General features: G+C 43.5%; 1 long non-coding RNA gene across 3 annotated transcripts in view; it reads left to right on the forward strand.

Moving 5' to 3' along the window:
• LOC134356933 (uncharacterized) overlaps window positions 1-18293 on the forward strand; it is a 99730-nt gene that overhangs the window by 54462 nt on the left and 26975 nt on the right. Inside the window, exon 4 of one of the 3 annotated variants that reach the window (XR_010020467.1) lies at window positions 5433-12613. The exons of the other annotated variants lie outside the window; for them this stretch is intronic. This is a non-coding gene — a long non-coding RNA (uncharacterized LOC134356933). Of the gene's footprint in view, window positions 1-5432; window positions 12614-18293 lie in introns of those variants that run through there. 3 annotated transcript variants of the gene reach the window in all.

An 18293-nucleotide genomic window follows, 5' to 3' on the forward strand; every position in this document is an offset into this window, starting at 1 on the left:
TCAAAGTATGTATATATTATACAGCCTTGAAATTTGTCTCCTTATAGGCAGCCACAAAACAAGAAACCCAAAAGACCTATTAAAAAAAAGACCGACAGACAATGTGCAGAGAGAGGAAAAAACAACAAATCATACAAACAATAAAAATAAGCAAATAGCATTTAGAATGAAAGGGAGTCAGACATGAAGCCCACATCCTCAGTTTCAGTTCAGCATATGGCAGAGTAAATGCCGTAGAGCCCACAGACATGAAGCCTGGTGCAGCCAGAGCAGGCCCACAGCTTCAACCTCAGTGCAGTGTCAACCAGCGTAAACGTCGAGGAGCAGTGAGCCTCTGGTTCCAATATCCTGCCAGTAAGCAGGTCAGTTAGCATCTGTGGAGGGAAATGAGCTCTCGATATTTCGGGCCCAGACACATCATCAGGACTAGAAAGGAAAAGGCAGGTGATAGATAATACAGGTGAGAGGGGAAATGTGGGAAGATTGAAAGGTGGAACAAGGGAATGATGTGAAATGGCAAGAGGTGAATGATGGAAGAGGCAAAGAGCTGAAGAAGAAATCGGGTAGGACATTAGAGCATAAAATAAAGGGAATGATGTGGGGAACCAGAGGGAGGAAGATGAAGGTGGGCAGATCATGAGTGTGGGGAAGGGAAAAAGGCACCATAGGGAAAACAAAGGGAGTGGGGAAAACCAAGTGAGTGGTTCCTGGAACTTAAAAAAATCCATGTTGGTGCCTTCAAGTGGAATAACCTCAACTTGATCTGGTCTGGCCTATTTCTTGTACCAACATTTTGCCAGCTTTCTTTCTAACTCCCTGTGAACATTTTCACAGCCAAATCATGCAGAACTGTCCACCACAAGCATCAGAGACTATGCTGACAAAGATATTATGCCAGGCCTGTAATGGTGAAAAACATTAAGTCAATATGGTTCTCAATGCCCTGGATAACTTTCCCGCCTCCACAGCCAGACTTTAATTTGTGTTATCCTTCTCTTTTTACTCACTGGAGCCTCCTTCATCAGATTGAAATGTTTCTTGCTCTTGCTTATCTTAAACACGTCTACTTGACAAGTTATGGAATGAACCTAACAGTGAGAGCCAATGACTTTTTTTTTGTCTCTAAAGCAGTTGAAAGATGTTGCAAATAATCTTGTTTCTTTTTCGCTTCAACATAAGTTTTTCTGATGTGTAGGTTTTGGAGGAATACACGGAATATTCTACCTCTTTAAACTGTTCAATGATCAGTATTAAAATTGATAGAAGATAGTCACATCTTCTTCCCCAAAGGATCTGTCATATCGGGGGCACTGGGAGCAGACCCAAATGCAAGAGACAGACGCTGAAGTACAAGGGACTGGACTGGACTAGAGTTAGGGACGGGACTGGACTCAGACTAGGAGCTGGAACCGGAACATAGACTTGGGCTAGGATTTTGGCTAGGAAAGCGGGAACAGGACAAGGAACTGGGAATTAGGAGCCTGGGCTTGGACTCTGAGCCAGAGACTGGACAAGGACCTAGAACCTGGGTCTTGACTCAGGCTCAGACCCCAGAACCAGGCAAGGCTTGGGTTCTTCGAGGCTTGGGTATGGACTCCGAGCCAAAGACTGGGCAAGGACTCAGAACCTGGGTCTTGACTCAGGCTCAGACTCCAGAACTAGGCAAAGACATGACGTGGTCTTGGGAGACAGGACACTCGGAGCCTTGAACAAGGACTGGACACTCGGAGCCTTGGACCTGAGAGACAGGGACATGGAACACAGAGCCAGGACCCCTCCTTGGGAACAGGACGTAGGGCTGGGACTCAGACACAGAACACAGAGAGACAGTTCCCAACACAAGGTAGCAGCAAACATCTGGACCTACCTAGCGAAGGCATGGACATTGAGACTGCTCCCAACACAATGTAGCAGCAAACGGCCGGACCTACCTAGCGAAGGTGTGGACACAGAGGCGGTTCTTAACACAAGGTAGTGGCAAACAGCCGGACCTACCTAATGATGACATGGGCACAGAGACAGTTCCAAACAACTATAGACAGTTCCTTACCTAGACACAGCAAGGCTCCAGTCTTGCTCCAGCTGTAGAACTTGACGGTGAAACATGCAAGGCTTCAGAAAGAAGGGGAAGAGAAGAGAACAGTTCAGCCTCAGAGTAACGGCAAAGACAGCCTGACTTACCCAATGGAGGCAAGGACAGGAAGGAACAGATCCAAATACAGGATAACAGCAAAGATGGCCTGACTTACCCCACAGAGGCGAGGATGGGATACTGACGAGATGAACCAGCCCCCACACTCAAACCCAGGGCTACTTATATTCCCAGCCCCAAGACAAGCATCAGGTGTCTATGATTAAGCCCAACAGAAACAAGGGACAACCGGAAGACCCGGAGTCTGGAGTCCACGGACCGGATCGTGAACCGGAACACGGACTTCATGGACTGGACCTTGACAGTACCTCCCACCCCATCTATGGGAGCCTCTGGGTGACCGAACAGGCTCTCCAGGACTAAGGACCACCTGGGCAGGTGGGGGGTGGGGTGGTATTCAATCAGTAGGGAACCCAGGATGATGAGAGTTAGATGACAGTGTCTGCGTTGCTGGGTCCATGTATGGCTGGTTTGTTCTGTCATAATGGGGGCATTGGTGGCGGACCCAAATCCAAGACACAGACACTGAAGTGCAAGGAATGGGACTTGACTAGAGCTAGGGACGCGACTGGATGCAGACTAGGAGCTGGGATCGGAACACAGACTTGGGCTGGGACTTTGGCTAGAAAAGTGGGAACAGGACAAGAAACTGGGAACTAGGAACCTGGGCTTGAACTCCAAGCCAGAGACTGAAAAAGGACCCAGTACCTGGGTCTTGACTCGGCTCGGACTCCGGAACTAGGCGAAGACATGACGTGGTCTTGGGAGACAAGAACCGCAGAGCCTTGGATGAGCACTGGATGCTCGGATCCTTGGTCTAGAGCATGGGAACATGGAGCCTTGGACTTGAGAGACAGGAACATAGAACACAGAGCCGGGACCCCTCCTTGGGAACAGGACATAGGGCTGGGACTCGTACACAGAAAACAGAGCTGGGACCCCTCCTCGGGAACAGGACATAGGGCCGGGATTCCTACACAGAACACAGAGCCAGGACCCCTCCTTGGGAACAGACCGTAGGGCCAGGACTCAAACACAGAACACAGAGAGACAGTTCCCAACACAAGGTAGCAGCAAATCGCCAGACCTACCTAGCGAAGGCATGGACACAGAGACGGTTCCTAACACAAGGTAGCAGCAAACGGCTGGACCTATCTAGTGAAGGCGTGGACACAGAGACAGTTCCAAACAACTATAGACAGTTCCTTATCTAGACACAACAAGGCTCCAGTCTTGCTCTAGCAGTAGAACTTGACAGCGAAACATGCAAGGCTTCAGAAGAAAGGGGAAGAGAAGGGAACAGTCCAGCCTCAGGGTAACAGCAAAGATGGCCTGGCTTACCCAACAGAGGCAAGGACAGGAAGGGACAGAGCCAACCGTAGGGTAACGGCAAAGACGACCTGATTTACCCCACAGAGGCAAGGACAGGACACTGACAAGACAAAACAGCCCCCACACTCAAACCTAGCGCCACTTATATTCCCAGCCCCAAGACGAGCATCAGGTGCCTATGGTTAAGACCAACAGTAACAAGGGACAATCAGAAGACCCGGAGTCCGGAGTCCACGGACCGGACCGTGAATCAGAATGCGGACATCACGGACCGGACCATGACAGGATCAGATCATTCTATATTAACATTGCAGGCTATTAATGAGGATCAGGTTAATTATCACTAACATATGTGTTGAAATTTATACACAAAATTCTGAGGGAACTCAACATATCAGACAGCATCGAAGACCCTTCCAACATCGACTGTATATTCCTTTCTATCAGGGGTCCCAACCTGGGGTCCGTGGACCCCTTGCTCAATTCTATTGGTCCATGGCATAAAAAATGGTTGGGAACCTCTGTTTTCCAAGGATGCTGCCTGAACTGCTGAGTTCCTCCAGCATTTTGTTTGTACTACTTTGGATTTCCAGCATCTGCAGAATCTCTTGTCTCGCAAAATTTGTTATATATAAAAGTAGTGCAAAATGAGAGCAAAAAAAATGAGGTGGTGTTTACTGATTCAACGTCAGTTCAGAAACCTGATGGCAGAGGGGAAGAAGCTGTTCCTGAATTATTGAGTGTGTATCTTCAGACTCCTGTACCTCCTCCTTGATGGTAGCAATGAGAAGAAGGCACGTGGTGGGGGGCATGAATGGTGGATGCTGCCTTTTTGAGGCATGTCCTCGGGGCTAGTGCCCATGATGGAGCTGGCTGAATCTGCAACCCATTGTAGCCTTATCGGATCCTGTGCAGTGGCCCTTCCGAACCAGACAGTGATGCAACTAAGTTAGAATAAAGAGACTAGGGTTAAGGTAACCTTGAGAAAAGAACAGTCCAAACTTACTAGAGACAGTGAGTACTTCAGTAAACATCTGGTCAACTTCACACTTAAAGCTAGTCCACAAGAAAAATCTAGGAAAAGTAAGCAAAGCTGAACTAATGCAGGACTTGTATAAATTATGTTTATTTTTAAAATTATTTTTGTGGCAACTTATTCTGTGAGGATTATAAATTATATCAGGTCATAAGATCCCCATTAAAATCTTCAATCACATTAAAGTTAGTGTTTCGCAAATATCATTAACCCTCCAAGAGCACCTCAACCTTATCTTGGTTTGGAGGCTGGCATGCCTCAATGATCCAGCGATCTATATTGGTTGGAGTCAGGGCTTTATGCTTTGGCTCTTGGAAGGATCACCCATGCCAAACAGGTGAAAGGGTAGAGACCAGACTAAGAGTGGTCCACCCGTCCTCCAGGTTTGAGGGTTCAGCTCAGAGCTAACCCCTGACTGGTGAAACAAAATTGTTAGGGAAACAGCAATGAAGAATCCTTCTGCATCTGCGTGTGATGGTATTCTGTGTCTCCATCCAGGACTTGCATGACTGACAGTAGCGAAAACTGAGAGGAGGCTACTGACATAATGAGGGAATCTCTGAACACCACCAGAGATGGAGGATCTTCATTGCTGCCCTAAACACCAGCGGCGTAATGGGCACTAAGTAAATAAATCAATGTCATTAATAAACTTTCAGGGTCAGTCCATTTCTGTTAACTGTGCAACAATGGTTAAAATTTTTGAAAGTTAAAGATTAGCTTTGTCACGTGTATATCGGAACATTGAAACATACAATGAAAAGCATTGTTTGTGTTAATGGTGTACTTTTTGCAATTTTTAATCCATTCATGTCTATAACTTATTTTTATTTAAATGTAATATTCATTAGTGAGGAAAAAATGTGGTGCTTACAAACTCTAAAGATCTCTGTTGTTGCTTAATGCTTACAGTTACTAATACAGATGCAGATGTATAGATCTCCTGACAAACGCAAGAGATTCTGCAGATGCTGGAAATCCAGGATAACACACACAATCCAGGATGACCCACCATGTCATGCAGCAGTTATGGAGAGGAATAAACAGTTGATATGTTGTGATTACGTCAGGCAGATTTTCAGCCAAATATTAGTTGAATTATGTCGGGAGTAATACCACTGTTAACTGCATCTGTAAATTATGCTGAAGGAAATACTGAACAACAAAGAGTTCAAAAGAAGCACTTACATTTATTTGGGTTACTTTAAATTCCTAATTGCTGCTTTGACTGGGGTTAGAGGCCTAGGTCTGGATTTGTATTGGAAGTGGCCAGCACAGACTTGCAGACTAATTCCATCGGCATGGAATTACAACTAGATAAGACAAACAATTCTCGACAAGATCAAAATTGAAAGTTTAAAGTAAATATATTACCAAAGGACATATGTCATCATGCACAACCCTGATATTCATTTTCTTGCAGGCATAATCAATAAATCTAGAGAATAATAACCATAACAGAATCAATGAAAGACTGCACCAACTCGGGTGTTCAAAAAACTGCAAATACAAAAAGATATAAATAATAATAATAATAATAATAATAAATAAATAAACATTAAATGTTGAGAATATGAGATTAAGTGTCCTTGAAAGTGAATCCATTGGTTGTGGGAAAAGTTTAGTGATGGGGCAAGTGAAGATATCCCCTTTGGTTCAAGAGCCTGAATAGTAGTAACTGTTCCTGAACTTTATGTTGTGAGTCTTGAGGCTCCTGTATCATCATCCTCATGGCAGCAGTGAGAAGGGAGCATATCCTGCGTGGAGGGGGGTCCTTGACTATGGATGCCGTGACAGTGTTTCATGTAGATTTGCTCAATGGTAGGGAGAGTTTTACCCATGATGGACTGGGCCATATCCACTACTTTTCTTTAAATGATGGAAAAATGTTCCTTATGGAACTGGATTTACATCCTAAAATTATTTCATTTGTATATCCTGACATTCCAGACAGTTAATAGGGAAATGTTTAAATTAATTCTTGGATCTTCGGTCCACAGTAAGTATTTTGTTGCCTTAAGTTCAACGTTGGTCAGCAGTAATTGGGCTTATTTTCACATTAGTTGGGTTTCACATTCAGCTGTTCCTTTTCTTGAACATTTATGGAAATAATTAAAGTAATTATGGACGTTTCTCTAAAGCTTGGTCATTCTAGTTAGCTTAGCCATTAGTGTAGTGCTTTACAGTGCCAACGATCAGTGGCTGGGTTCAATTCCCACCACTCACAGAATCAGATTTATTATCACCAGCATGTGACATGTAACTTGTTAACTTAGCAGCAGCAGTTCAGTGCAATACACAATCTAGCAGAGAGAAAGAAAATTAATAATAATAAATAAACAAGTAAATCAATTATGTATATCGAATAGATTTTTAAAAACGTACAAAAACAGAAATACTTTATACTTTAAAAAAGTGAGGTAGTGTCCAAAGATTCCATGTTCATTTAGGAATCGGATGGCAGAGGGGAAGAAGCTGTTCCTGAATCGCTGAGTGTGTGCCTTCAGACTTCTGAAAGGGGTATGCCCTGGGTGCTGGAAGTCTGTGAAGACACACAAAATGCTGGAGGAACTAGGCTGGTTCCTGACCTGCTGAGTGTCTCCAGCATTTTGTGTGTGTTCCTTTGGATTTCCAGCATCTGGAATTTTCGCGTGTTTGTGACTCTCTGTAAAGAGTTTGCATGCTCTCTGTGTGACCCCTTGGGTTTCCTCCACGTGCTCCAGTTTCCCCTCAAATTACAAAAGTGTATGGGTTAGAGTTAAAGTTGTGGGCATGCTATGTTGGTGTTAGAAACATGTCGACATATTTATTCATTTATTGAGATACCTCGCGGAATAGGGTCTTGTAGCCTTTCGAACCTCACCACCCAGCAACCCCTGATTTAATCCTAGCCTAATCATGGGGCAATTTACAATGACCAATTAACCTAGCAACTGGTACGTCTTTTGACTGTGGGAGGAAGCCAGAGAAGTGGGACAAAACCCATGCAGTCACAGGCAGAACATACAAACTCCTTATAGGCAGCAGCGGGAATTAAACCCAGGTTGTCTGTACTGTAAAGCATTGTGCTAACCACTACACTACCTTGACACTTGGAGGCCGCTCCCAGCACGTCCTCGGAATCTTTTGGTTGTTAACACTAACAAAGCATTTGACTATACATTTCAATGCATGTGTGACAAATAAAGTCAATCTTTAATCTTTCTGGTTGCTTGAGTATGCTGGTGACACAATGGTTAAATATAGTATACATATCCCGAGAGCTGGACAAATAATCCAAAATTAAGAATCCAAATTCCACTTTGGCGGCAGTGACATTTAAATATGATCAGGTAAGCAGTCTGAATTTGTTTATTATTTAAAAGATAATAGTCTCTGCGTCAGCATTCGCTCCCACTTGGGAAAGAAGTCTGCCCAAGCTTATGTTATTTGGTCTCTACTTAGCCCAGTTACATGTAATTGTAGTTGACACTTAGTCACTGGCTGTCCAGTTTCTCTGGTGTTTTTATTTGATATACACTCAGTGGTGTACCTAATAAAGTGGCCACTAAGTGTATGTTTGCGGTCTTCTGCTGCTGTAACCCATCCACTTCAAGACTTGATGTGTTGTGAATTCAGAGATGTTCTTCTGCACACCACTGTTGTAATGTGTGGTTACTTGAGTAAATGTCACCTTCCTGTCAACTTGAATCAGTCTGGTCATTCTCCTCTGACCTCTCCCATAAACATCGCACTTTTGTCCACAGAACTGCCACTCACTGGATGTTTTTGTTTTGTTTCTTGCACCATTCTCTGTAAACTCTAGAGGCTGTTGTGCATGAAAATCTCAGAAGATCAGCTGTTCCTAAAATTGTCAAACCGCCCCATCTAGCACCATCAATCACTCCACAGTCAAAGTCACTTAGATCGCATTTCTTCCCCATTCTGATGTTTGGTCTGAACAACAACTGAACCTCTAGACCATGTCTGCATGCTTTTATACATTGAGTTGCCACTGCATGTTTGGCTGATTAGATATTTGCATTAACAGCAGGTGTACAGGTGTATCTTCGGGTAGATGGAGCTCGTCAGCCTGGGAAGGCAGTCCATCTAAGAGAGGGAAAACTCTGATTTCAAACCTCTGCTGCCTTGCGGCCATACCCACTCATGGGAAAGGCTTCGGGAGTAAATCCTGAGGACAAATCCGGAGCTGGAATCCCTAAGGCAGTCCAATGTTGCCTTCAACCTCGTTCTGGCAACTACTGCGACGACACCAGTGCCAAGCTGTATCGGCCCTTGCCCTTCTCTTGGACAACATCGGTGTCGTGGAGAGGGGAGACTTGCTGCATGGGCAACTGCCAGTCTTCCATACAACCTTGCCCAGGCCTGTACCCTGGAAACTTTCAGGGGCAGATCCATGGTCTCGCGAGACTAATGGATGCAAACACAGGTGTAGCTTATAAAGTGGTAGTTGTGTTTAGATAGACACTGTTTAGACTTTCAAGTGCCTACCAGCTCTTAAAACAATCCTATGAATCTCAGTCACCCAATTACTTTTCTACAACATATCCTTTCCCATGTTTCCACCAGTTATCCTGAAGGATGTACACAGATAGAACACATCACAGCACTGGCCATTCAGCCCATGATGTTGTGCCAACCTTTTAACCTACTCCACTCAATCTAACTTCTCACATAACTCTCTATTTTTCTTTCATCCATGTGCCCATGTACGAATCCCTTAAGTGTCTACCTTAGATGAGAAATCTCGCCCACGAGCCAGCATGGCTTTGGGATGTGGAAGGAAGCAGGAAAATGGCTTTTTCCACTCTGGTTTTGGTTAGACTAGAAATAGAGGTCATGGGTTAAGGGTGAGAGGTGAAATATTGTAAGAAAACTGGAGGGGGCACTTCTTCACTCAGAGGGTATGAAAGTAGGGAACAAGTTCCCAGCTTAAGTGGTGGATGCAAGTTCAATTTCAACATTTAAAGGAAGGTTTTGATAACTACATGGATAGGAGGGCTGTGGTCCAGCTGCAGGTCAATGGAACTAGGCAGGATAATTGTTCAGTATGGACTAGATGGGCCAAAGAGCCTGTTTCTGTGTTGTAGTGCTCAATAACTCTTAGACTGTACATAGAGAATGCTGAAGGTCGGCATTGAACCTGGATTCCTGGAAATGCAAGGCAGAAGCAGTTACATGACAGTTACAGTGTGTCCTGGTCGCACTATGGCTGCTATTGTAACTGGAGCAGTTGTTGACCATTTTGGGACATGCAAGAAATGTCACTTTATAAAGGAGTCATATTCTGAACAAAGACAGAAAAAAAAAACAATTTGGTGCCTCTAGCTGGCTTAAGCAGCTTGAGATTCAAACATTACATAACATCCAATAATGAAATGCAGAAGTTTCTTTGTATTTCTAGATCTGTGCCAACTTTCTTCTGTGCCTCCAGAGCCAAATGCCAATCCTCTGCTCTATTAGCTCCACCTCCATAAGCTCGTCCAGCTCTAAAACCATCTGAGATTAAGGATCTCCTCAAATTCTAGCTTCTTGGTGGTACTTGAAGGAATGTGTAAGGAGGATTTTAAAGGAGTGTCAGATACACTCAGTGGCTACTTTAATATGTACCTAATATAATAACCACTGAGTGTATGTTCATGGTCTTCTGCTGTTGTAACCCATCCACTTCATAGTTCAATGTGTTGTGCATTCAGAGATACATTTCTGCACATCACTGTTGTAATGCATGGTTATTTGAGTTACTGCTGCTTTCCTGTCAGCTTGGACCAGTCTGGCCATTCTCCACTGACCGCTCATGAGCAAGGTGGTTTTGCGCACACTGGGTGTTCTTTTCTCTTGGCTTCATTCTCTGTAAACTGCAGAGAGCGTTGTGTGTGAAAATCCCAGGAGATCAGCAGTTCCTGAGAAACTCAAACCAACCCAACTGGCACCAACAATCATTCCGCAGTCAAAGTCAGATCACATTTCTTCTCTATTCTGATGCTGAGTCTGAACAACAACTGAATTTCTTAACCATATTTGCATTAACAAGCAGGTCTGTAGGTGACTCTATTAAAGTGGCCATTGAGTGTACAGTGAAATGCATCAATGACCAATGCGACCCGATGATGTGCCTGGGGGAGCCTGCAAGTATTGCCATACTTCTGGTACCAATATAACATGCCCACAACTTACCAGCCGTAACCTATTCATCTTTGGAATGTGGGAGAAAACCAGAGCACCCAGAGAAAACACACACAGTTACAGGTGGAATGCATAATGTTTTTACAGACAGCAGCAGGAGATGAACTCCAGTCGCAGTTGTGGTAAAGCGTGCTGCCCATAGGGAGAGGAGAAGACAAAATTCAGAGGACTGGGTGAAAGGGCGATTAAATAGCAAAAGTGATAATGATAAATGTAAATTCAGGAGATTGATAACAATGGAACTTGAAGCAATGAACAAACTTCTGGAAGAACTCAACAGGTCATGAGGAGTCTGTGGTAGCCAAGGGATTGCTGAATTTTTTCGAGATCCTGTATCGGGACTAACGCAGGGTCTTAGCCTAAAGCTTCAACTATGCCTTTAACTCCACCAGTACTGGTTTGACCCATTCAAGCTCCTCCAGCAGTTTGTGTTGTGCAGTGGTGAACGTAAGGGAGGGAGTTGATGGGACAGGTGAGATCAGTATGGCAAATGCCTGAATAGGGGGAAGAGGAAACATTACCTCAAATTGTAAATGCTGGAAATCCGCAGTGAGGATTCCAATACTGATGACCTGATATCGTTGTGCAGCTGAATAATGCTACACCCTGACTTGCCAATTGCTATTGAATGCTATGGACAATCAAAGTCACTTGTTGCCTGTAAATATGAGATATTTTAAAAAGATCAGCCATGTCACATGCGTTGTAAATATTTGTTTTGCATGGACTGGAATAACACCACAATTTTGTCATCTTAACCATATAACCATATAACAACTACAGCACAGAAACAGGCCATCTTGGCCCTTCTAGTCCATGCCAAACTCTTACTCTCACCTAGTCCCACCAACCTGCACTCACCCTATAACCCTCCATTCCTTTCCTGCCCATATAGTTGATCAATTTAACTTTAAACGCAGACATCCCACCCTGCAAAAACTCATTTCAGGGAGGTAGTACCATCAATTTGTGGGAGACTCCCAGAACTTCCGGGAGAGGTGGGATGTCTGCAATAGAGTAGCTCCTTAGCAGCTAGCCAGCAAGTATAAATAATGTTAGCTATGCTAATGAACAAATAACACCTGTTAAACTCACCTCAACATGTCTTTTACAGTCTTAACCCACCATGGGCAATAGAAAAGTCACTGTTGCAAACAGTGCAGCGAGCAACACTGTCATTATTTTGACCCCTATTAGGCAGGGGTACACTTTAGCGTAGTCTGGGGTGACGTACGTTTTATATTTTCTTTTTTTGGAACACTCTGCCATGGCGCGCACTCGCTGTCTCTCTTTCGTGGTCGCTCACACACTCTCGCTTGATTTCTCTCTCGCTCGCGCACTCTCGCTTGCTTGCTCTCACTCTCGCGCATGCTCTCTCTCTCGTGGTTGCTCTTGCGCTCTCTCTTGCTTTCTCTCGCTCGCTCACTCTCAAAAAAATTGAATTCCGTTATATTATATATAATTTGCGGGCATCAGGGAGTCACTATTAATATGCAGGAGACTCCAGGAACTTCCAGGAGAGGTGGGATGTCTGTAAACGACAACATCGAACCTGCCTCAACCACTTCTGCTGGAAGCTCGTTCCACACAGCTACCATTCTCTGAGTAAAGAAGTTCCCCCTCATGTTACCCTTAAACTTTTGCTCTTTAACTCTCAACTCATGTCCTCTTGTTTGAATCTCCCCCACTCTCAATGGAAAAAGCTTCTCCACATCAACTCTATCTATCCCCCTCATAATTTTAAATACCTCTATCAAATCCCCCCTCAACCTTCTACACTCCAAAGAATAAAGACCCAACTTGTTCAGTCTTTCTCCGTAAGTTAGGTGCCTTAAGCAATGACAATAAAGTTCTGTTCTATTCTTATTAACCCAATGTTGATTACAAAAGATTGCAAACCATTCAGGGAAATAATTCAAGGTTTCGAACTGTATGGAGTTTATTTATTTATTTTATTGAATTACAGTGTGGAATAGGCCTTTCCAGCCCTTTGGTTCATGCCATCCAGCAACCCCTGATATAACTCCAGCTTAATCACAGGACAATTTACAATGACCAATTAATCTACCAACTGCTACATTTGTGGACTGTGGGAGGAAACAGGAGCACTAGAGGAAACCCACACAGTCAAGGGGAGAACATACAAATTCTTTACAGAGGGTGGCGGGAATTGAACCTAGTACTGTAAAAGCAATGTGCCAAGCACTACACTACTATGCTGCCCTGAGTATCATCAGCAAAAACCTCTGAACTTTATTGCATATTTGTAGGCATTCTTAGGTGGCGGGGTGGAGATATGACTCCACCAAAGGAGGTGTAGTAAGGCGCTCCTTCCCTCCGCCACCCTAGGGAAAGGTGTAGCATCTGATTAGCCCCCTCAGTCAGGATTACATGGTCATGGGAGCAACTGGTAGATGGTCGTATGAGCAGCTGTTGCATACCGCAAGTCCTGGTTATGCGACCACTGATGCCAGGCAGACAATCTCTGACGAGTATTGATAATGGCTGGGGTCACCCATATTGTAAAGACACTGCCCAGAAGAAGGCAATGGGAAGCCACTTCCGCAGAAAAACTCGCAAAAATAATCATGGTCATACAACATCTCACATCACAAACGATCTGCATAAGGACTTCCTGAGTTGACAATCCTCTTTAACAGAGATAAACATAAAACTAGATTAGCCCATGAAGTATCCTTTGGCTGACATTAGGAACAGAAAATCTTAAGAAACCATTGGCAAGAGGAATCTTCTATAAAACAGTGCACTGTGAAATTTCTTGCTTTTTTTTGCTGCTGGAAGCATTCCGGGAAATATCCTCAGAAGTTAGTGTTAGCTACGCAGAAACATTCTCGACTATTAAAGCAGGAAATGAGTCAAGGGTCACTTTAAGTCAACAATAGTAAACCTGACTGTATGCTGATTGGATATTGAGGAGAAAAAGAGAACAATTTTTTATTCCACCAATTTCAAATGTTATTCTTTGAATTTGCTCGTTCATGCAAAAATGATTGTGATTTTTTATTTTTCATATGTGCAGTACAAATATTTCAGCTGTGCAACAGACACAGCCCTGCATCGGAGGCCTGGTACAGCAGGGATTCAAAATTAAAGTGGAACTTTCACGTAGAGGTAGAAAATTGTCTGGGAGTAATTAGACTTTTTTGAGAGACAGAGGGGGACAGAAGGGAGAGAGATAAAGAGGAGGGAGTGAATAGGAAGGGAGAGAGGGGGAGAAAGATGGAGAAAAAGAGTGGGGTGTGAGGGAATGAGTGAGTGAGAGAGAGAGAGAGACAGAGAGAGCGAGCGAGACTTAGTTAATGCTTCAAAAATTAGTCACGGTTTGATGTCTTTTTTTATGGAAGCTTGTATGGCGCATAGCTCCGGGTTTGTGCTCCAAATGGGTTTTTTTTTCCCTTTTTTTTAGTTATTTGGGGTTTTCTCTGTTTTAGTTAGTAGGGGTTCTTTTTTTTCTTTCTTTCCTTTTTCCATAAAAAAAAAGCTTTAATACTTTGTTTTTTGATTATTATTGATATACTGTTCAGCCTGGTTGATAGTTTAAATTTTACTCTACATATGGATATGTTATCTTGATTATTTTGTGGCATTTTTCTCTGTTGTTGATTTTCAATAATAATTAATAAAAAGATTTAAAGAGAAAAGAAAAATTAGTTAAGTGGATTATTTAACGCTTCAAAAATTGCACTGCTTGGAAAGCAACAAACTTCCGCTCTACCTACGTGCTCACTCTAGAAGCTAGAAAGAGAGCCACAGTCATATAATCATTGTCATAAAGCACAGAAAAAAGGCCACTCGGCCCAAGTCATTGATGCCGACCATGGTGTCAACCTGCATTGGTCTTATTTGCCTGGAATAATATGCTGGAGGGTCCTGGAGGGATGAACAGATGAACAGCATCTGTTGGGGGTGTGGTGGTTGGAAGGAATTATTGATGTTTTGAGTCAGAAAACTCTGCAGTCGGACCAGAATTATACTGACAACTTTTTCACCACCACCCACACCCCCCCCCCACAGATCACGGATGCTGCTCAACACAGTTCCAACAACAGAATGTTAGATGCTCCAGATTCCAGTGCCTCCAATCTCTTGTGTTTCCATTTGCCTGTGTTCGGTCCACACCTTCCTATCTATAAGGCTGTCCAAACGTCATTTAAACATTGTAATTATACTTGCCTCCAACACCTCCTCTGGCAGCTTGTTTTATGTATCCACCATCCTCTGTTTGGGGAAAAGTCTATTTGGATCACCTATAAATCATTCACCTCCTACCTTAAGCCAATGACCTTTGAGTTTTAGATTCTACGGCAGCCAGACTGCACACACTATCCTAGGTGTGGTCTCTATCAATGTGAATTATGCACTTGTGGGCCAGTGTTTCTCTGTTTACAACACTCCCCCAGGTGCTGTCATTTGCTATGTCATGCCTGTCTTAGTTTAACTTCCAAAGTTGCATCATTTCATACTTGTCAGAATTAAATTCAATCTGCTATTCCTTTGCCCACTTTCCCAGTTGGTTTAGGTTCTGTTGTAACCTCAGACAACCTTCTTCACTGTCCACTATGTTACCAATTTTTGTGTCATACACAGACTGGGTGATGGGGTGGAGATAAGTCTCTAACAAAGGACGTGTAAGGCACTCTTTCCCTCTGATAAACTGTTGGTCATGCTTAGGCAAGCCGTAGCACCTGCGTAGCCTCGGATCAGGGTCATGTGAAAACATGGAAGCAGGTTGTGATGGTCGTATGAGCAGCTGGTGCATATCACAAGTCCTGGTTACGAGACCACTAACTCTGGAGAGTATTAATAATGGCTGGGATCATCTGTCTTGTAAAGACACTGCCGGGAAGAAGGCAATGACAAACAAATTCGGTTGAAAAATTTGCCGAGAACAATCATGGTCATGGAAAGATTCACAAATCATGTCACCTATATTTTCATCCAAAATGCTAATATATATGACAAATTGCAGAGGAATGAGTAGACCTGACTTAAGGTTGGTGTCAGGCTTTGAATCTGAAAATCAACCCTCTAATAGCACCTTCTGACTCCTTCCACCAAGTCCATCTTCTATTGGCCAGCTCAGCCTCCGTCCCATATGATCTCACCTTTTGCACCAATTTAACATGCAAGACCTTCTCAAAAGCTTTGCTAAAGTCCATGTAGACAAAGTCCTGTCCCTGTCAATCTTCTTGGTCAACTTTTCCAAAAAAAAACTCAATTAAACGGGAGAGAAAATTTTACTTTATATAGCATTGTTCATTTCCCTTTCAGACTGTCCCAAAGGACTTCACCCCAGTGGGGTACTTCTAAAGTTGTGGTGCAGGAAGTTCTGAAGCCAGTTTGAGCATAGCAACTTTCCGCAAATAGCTGATTGGATGAACCATTTCAGAATCAGAATCAGAAGCAGGATGAAATCAGGATCAGAATCAGGTTTTTATCACTGACATCTTCTTTTTCTTAAGCCCACGCATTTCATAGGCAGCTGTCAACAGCTTGCTAGAGTCCTCTACCCTGGGCCAGTTTTTCAATTTATCCATAGGTGTTGTCCATTTTTGAAGATCCTTCCTCTCCAAGGGATGAGGTCTTTGGAGCTTCTGTTGGTGTTTCTGTAGCTCTGGGTATTTATAGGATGTGGTTGCTAGCCCCGTATCCAACCCTACTCTTTTTGCAGCCCAGCTTGGGACCGTCCGTGGCGGAGTTTTTGTCACTGGCATATGCCATGAAATTTGCTGCTTAACAGCAGCAGTACAGGACAATACATAAAATACATTACATTAAAATAAGAAATAGATATATAAAAGGAGAGCAAAAATATTGAGGTAGCGTTTATGGTTTCATGGAACTTTCAGAAATCTGATGCTAGTTCTGCTGGTGATACTAGGTGAAGGATCAATAGCGGTCTAGGCACCAGCCCTAGCTCCCCATTTCTCTTCCGAGAAGTGCCATGTTTTATCAGATGGGATTTCATTTTAAAGACAGCACCTCCATTAGTGTCGACCCTCCTGTGTACTGCAGGCAGATTGGAAACCTCTACTTGGGAGCACATTGGACTTGTTAAATCTTCAGCTTTACATTCAAGCTTTCAGTACAGAAAAGAGTGGACTGAAATTAAAGAACTTCCAATTTCCAAGTACACTGGGAACTTGTTACGTCGTTCGACATTGCCAGTTATACCACCTCCATGCCAAATCCCACTGAAAGACCAGAGCATTGCCAATGAGCTTCAGTGCTCTCCCGAATATACTCCCCAGAGACAGACAATTATCTTTGGCTCACGCAGTAAAGCAGGAAAGAACTTATTGTTCCTTGGCTAAACTTCCAAAGTGACTAGCTCTCTAATTGCTTTAATGCTTCCTAAATTTCACCAGCTTTATTGTACTCCAGTAAAGTTTGCAAGGGAACATTTGGCATCTGCTAATTTGTCCTCCTCTGGGGTGAAATGGTAGCACAGTGGTCAGCATGATGCTTTACAGCGTCAACTGTAAGGTCAGCATTCAATTTCCAGGTCTGTCTGTAAAGAATCTGTATGTTTGCCCCATGAATAGTGGGGTTTCTCCAGGTGCTTCAGTTTCTTCCCGCATTCACAAGTCGTAAAGAGAGAGTTTGGCACATTGGCCTTCATAAATCAAAGTACTGAGTAAAGGAGATGCGACGTTATGTTGACGTTGCATAAGATGTTGGTACCCTATTTTAGAGTACTGTGTGCATTTCTGGTCACCTACATACATGCCAGATATCAATAAGATTGAAAGAGTACAGAGAAAACTTACATGTATGTTGCCGGGACTTGTGAGCGAGAGTTATAGGGAAAAGTTGAATGGGTTAGGGCTTTATTCCAGGAGCCTAAGAGAATGAGGGGGTGGGGAGGATCTGACAGAGGTTTACAAAATTATGTGGAGTACAGATAAGGTAAATACAAGCAGGCTTTTCCCACCGAGATTAGGTGAGACTAGAAGTGTAGTCATAGATTAAATGTGAAAGGTAAGATATTTAGAGAGAAGCTGAGGGGAAATTCTCTCAAGGGTGAGGAGAGTGTGGAATGAGCTGCTAGTGGAAGTGGTGCATGTGGGTTCAATTTCAGCACTTAAGACAAAGTTGCTTAACTCCCGTAAATGGATGAGAAGGGTTTGGAGGGCTATGGTTCATGTGCAGGTCAAAGGACCAGGCAGAATAATAGTTCTGAATGGACTAAACAGACCAAAGGGCCTGTTTCTATGCTGCAGTGCTCTATGACTCCATGACCTATCAGCACAAATGGCAGATGTGCTCCGTTCGGACACTGAGCAGGCCATGAGCAGTGTTTGTGCAGCCATTAATTGCAGCATTTAATCAACACTAATTAAACTACCTATTGCTTTAATACTTTGCTTGCTGGTCTGAATAATTGCATGGCCAACAAGATATAGACCAGCGGTTTCCAAACTTTTTGGGGTTATCGCCCCCTTGGCTTCCAGACTACATCCTTAGGGAGCCCCCGCTTTCTGGCCATTACATAAAAACTGTAGAGAATTTTGGTTTTTGATTCACAGTGAAAGAAAATAGAAAATGCTAATTCAAAGCAGGGAA

This window comes from Mobula hypostoma, chromosome 15 (assembly GCF_963921235.1).
Source record: "Mobula hypostoma chromosome 15, sMobHyp1.1, whole genome shotgun sequence".
Classification (NCBI taxonomy): domain Eukaryota; kingdom Metazoa; phylum Chordata; class Chondrichthyes; order Myliobatiformes; family Myliobatidae; genus Mobula; species Mobula hypostoma.